Source organism: Brachyhypopomus gauderio, chromosome 5, assembly GCF_052324685.1.
Source record: "Brachyhypopomus gauderio isolate BG-103 chromosome 5, BGAUD_0.2, whole genome shotgun sequence".
In the NCBI taxonomy this organism is placed as follows: domain Eukaryota; kingdom Metazoa; phylum Chordata; class Actinopteri; order Gymnotiformes; family Hypopomidae; genus Brachyhypopomus; species Brachyhypopomus gauderio.
The window spans coordinates 30,231,858-30,236,097 of NC_135215.1; the positions used below are offsets into that span (position 1 = coordinate 30,231,858).

The 4,240-nt window shown below is 52.9% G+C and overlaps 1 protein-coding gene across 1 annotated transcript in view; it reads left to right on the top strand.

Moving 5' to 3' along the window:
* LOC143515079 (epidermal growth factor receptor kinase substrate 8-like protein 2) overlaps positions 1 to 4,240 on the top strand; it is a 133,789-nt gene that overhangs the window by 33,107 nt on the left and 96,442 nt on the right. The gene's annotated exons all lie outside the window — the stretch shown is intronic.

Here is a 4,240-nt window from a genome sequence, read left to right on the forward strand (position 1 = left end):
CACTGGTACCACATTCTGTAGGATCGACCCAACCGCAGACGGTTCTGCCCACTCGCGGCACAATACCCCTTGTACTACCCGCAGGCCAGCCCAGTTCGACTTCAATGTTTTCGCCGTTGGGCCTCGTCGGCACGCGTCTTCCCAGGCAGGCGCAGACGCCGCCTCTAAGTGTCCCATGCACCAACCGATTTCCGGATCAGCTAGCTGGGCAGCCCTGAATTGTTCGGCATCGCAGGGCTCGAGCACTGGTATGGGCGGTGCGTCAGGTCGTCTGAGCGCCGCGCAGCGCTCTGGTTCAGTGTCGCGCGCATCGATTTTTATGCAGTGTCTGCACCCGCCATCTAGGCACGGCCTACGTGACAGAGTGTCAGCGTTGCTGTGGGCTGTACCCGGCCGGTGTATGATGGCAAATCTAAATTCTTGCAGCCTAGCTAGCCACCTAGCTAACTGTCCCTCCGGGTCACGCAGACTCAAAAGCCACTGCAACGACGCGTGATCCGTGCGTAGGCGGAAAGGGACACCATATATGTACGGCCTGAAGTTCTCCAGACACGCGATCATCGCCAGTAGTTCCCGTCTAGTTACACAGTAGTTCCTTTCCGCTTTATTCAGGGCACGACTGTAATACCCGATAACACGTTCGGTTCCCCCTTGGACCTGGGATAGCACGCCCCCTACACCATGATCACTCGCGTCCGTATCCACAATAAACTCCTCACCGAATTCAGGGTACGCCAGTATCGGTGCGTTGCACAGCCTATCTTTCAAATGTGCGAAAGCATTCTCACAGTCAGGCGACCACACGAATTTTGATCTCCCTCCCGTGAGTGCATGAAGCGGTGCAGCGATGTCCGCGAAACCCCTCACGAATTTCCTGTAATATGAGGCTAGCCCCAGGAAGCTCCTAACCTGTTTGGCGGTAGTCGGCCGGCGCCAGTTCCTCACCGCCTCCGTTTTCGCCGGGTCCGTCCCTATTCCCTCGTTACTGACGACATGTCCCAGGAAATTAAGTTGTCGCTGCAGGAGATTCCACTTGGCGGGATTTAGTCGCAAATTTGCCCAGCGGATTAAAAAAAAAATCTCGTTCAGGTTAGCCAGCGCTGTCTCAAACGAGCTCCCGTGTACAAGCACGTCATCTAAGTAAACCACGCATTTTGATGTCGAGACCCCCTTTAAGACCCTCTCCATGAGGCGCTCAAAGGTCGCGGGTGCATTGCATAGCCCGAACGGTAGTACTGTAAACTGCCACAACTCTTTCCCGACGGTGAAAGCTGACCGCTCCTTGGCTGGCTCGGTTAGGGGAACTTGCCAGTACCCACTGCGTAGGTCTAGGGAGGTAAACCACGTCGAACCCGCGAGCAGTTCTAAAGACTCGTCAACCCTCGGTAGTGGGTATGCATCGAGCTTTGTGACTGCATTGAGACGCCTGTAGTCCACACAGAATCTCCAGTCACCACTTTTCTTTTGCACCAGGACTACAGGTGATGCCCACGGGCTACTCGAGGGTTCGATAATGCCCGCCTCCGCCATATCACCAATCAGCTTATCCGCTATTTTGCGTCTCGCGAATGGCATGTGGTGGGGTCTGGAGCGTATCGGTTTCGCGTCGCCGGTTTCGATATCGTGTGACGCTAACGTGGTTCTAGAGCAGTCGTGGTCCGACAGCGCGAAGATGTCAATGTATTCCTCTAACAAGGACCAGACCCGAGTTCCTTGTCCAGCATCTAAGTGACCCACACAGCGAGTCCACATCTCACGGACGGCCGCAGTGACCTGTGCCGTTGGCTTGTTCCGCTCACACTCCGTGTATTTCCACGGCCGTTCACTATCGAACAACACAGTCCCGGAACCACAGTGCACGGCTGCCCCCGCCCGTCTTAAGAAGTCTAGGCCTAAAATACATTCGTCACAGGTGTGGCCCAACCAAAACTTCTGTGTGAACGCACCCCGTCCGAAGTCCACCCTCGCCATAGTATGGTCATTCAACACAACTCTTTCTCCCGATACCGTAACTAGGTCTAGACATTCCCCGGTGATAATTCTCGTCTCAGGCCCAACAGCCCGCGTACCATAACGTAGCACAGACACAGCTGACCCCGTATCAATTAAGGCACTCACCTGCTGTCCGTTTATGACCAGGGGGGTGTAGAATCCGTTGAAACCCAGCCGGCGCGAGGAGGGTAGGGTCCCAATCGTGCAGTCCGATGCTTTGTGGTTTGGTGACCCACAACTCCAGCATGATCTAGCCCGCCGTACCGTTGGCTCCCGTCCCGGTCTGGCGGGAGGCGATGGCTGTGTCGCTGTTCCGCCGGAAAGCACCAGTTCCGCCCTCACCGCTTCCTCCACTGCCGCATCCAGCGACACTGGGTCCTTCAGGAGCATGTACTCTCGTAGTTCAAAAGGTTCCAGGGCCTCCATGAACCGGTCCAACGCCAGGCTCCGCCTAACTGCCTCGGGGAAAGTGGGGTACGCTTGGCGCACCAGCAGTGAGACGTCCGCTGCCAGGTCCGCAATACGTTCTCCCCGCGCGCGTCGCCTTTGTATCAGTCTCTGCCGAGCCGCGCCTCCCGAGGGTTGCTCGCCGAACCGCGCACTCAGTGCGCCACGCAAAGCAGACAGCTCCTGCAAGTCCTCGTCTCTCAACTCGATGAGGACCCGCCTGGCTCGCCCGCGCAGCGCCATGCATAGTTGTGCCGCCGTCTCCCTTTCCGACCATCCCAGCGTTCTCGCCGCGACCCTCAACTGCGCATCGAATTCAGCCCAGTCGGCGGACCCGTCGAACTGGGGCAGAGTCAGTGGCGAGTTTAGTGCAATCCGGTCCGGGTTCCACGTGGTGTCGCGGCGTTCAGGCAAAGGCGGACCCGTGAGCCGGCCGGTTTCGGGTCTGCCGTTCATCGCCGCCTCCTGCGCCGTTGCCGGCCGGGCGTCTCCGACCCGCGCGATGCTGCGCGGTTCATCCCGACGATCAGTTAACCGCAGGCCGTCTTCCCACCACTCTGGTTTCGCCGTGCTGTGACCGTCAGCGCGGTCCCGCAGCTCCTGTCGCAGCGACTCTTCCTCACGTCGTAGCTGTCTGTCCACCTCGTCGATCTGGTCCATCAGTTCGTGCAGACCAACCCGAGGCCCACTTCTGACACCAATTGTCGCGTCCATGAAGAAAGGAGTCTGACGAGAGGAGCTCATTCTCAACCGCAAATGCTTTTTTTATTTACAATACGCCCTCAGTTCACCCTTCATCTGCTCATGCTGACAGCCACCTCACTCAGCCACATTCATATCACGGTGATGGTGTCAGTTTCTACCTATCAGACACTTCAGCACCCCCGAGCGTGTATCCTATGTCCCCATAACTTTCAAAACAGAATACATCAATTAACACATTAACAGAAATGTTAATAACTACTCCACACATTACCCAGCATCCTCTCTGATGAGGGCAGGGCCTGTCAGTCCGCATACATTGCACCGTCACAATATCAATGCATTTAGCTAGAAGTTCCAAATACTATGAACTATGGTAAAACAAATAACTAGCTAGCTAAGTTAGCTAGCTACATGCCGAGTGCATTGCTAAGGAAGATTTGGGTTGAGTACTAGCAATAGCCTACTTAGCTAGCTAGCTAACAAACCATGTAGCCTATACAATGATAATGTCGGACTTATTTTAACATAACACAAACACAAAGCATAACATAACACAAAGCAACGGTGTGCTGCAAGATATTGTTAGATTTCTCATTAAGATAAATGTCCAGTAGGCCTATGAGATTATCTTATCTCTACATGCTTCCTTAAATTGGATGGGGAAATTGTATGATACTGAGTATATCTCATGAAGCCTGAAGTAACCACAGCTTTTGCATAATGTATTGCAGTAAAAAGTAAGATATTTCATACAGCTGTATGATCATGGCAGCGTCTTAAGCATATTTAGTCTTTTATATACAGGCACATACATTTATGTGCCTTAAAAATGCTACTCACTTCAGTCCTCAGTCTAAGCAAACAAATAACTTTAAAGGTGTAATTAAGTGGTATATGAAGCAAATCCCTCTCTTGAGGAAAAATTACTGATAAGATAATCATAGCTAATGATGAGTCAATGGCCTGTAATCTTCAGTTCATTAAATTGAAATACTTCTATGATGGCATTTTATATAATTCTGCCAGCCCTGCCACATAGAGCCTGAAACATGACCATATCTATTTTTTAAAATAATGAGTAAAATACAGCTTTTCA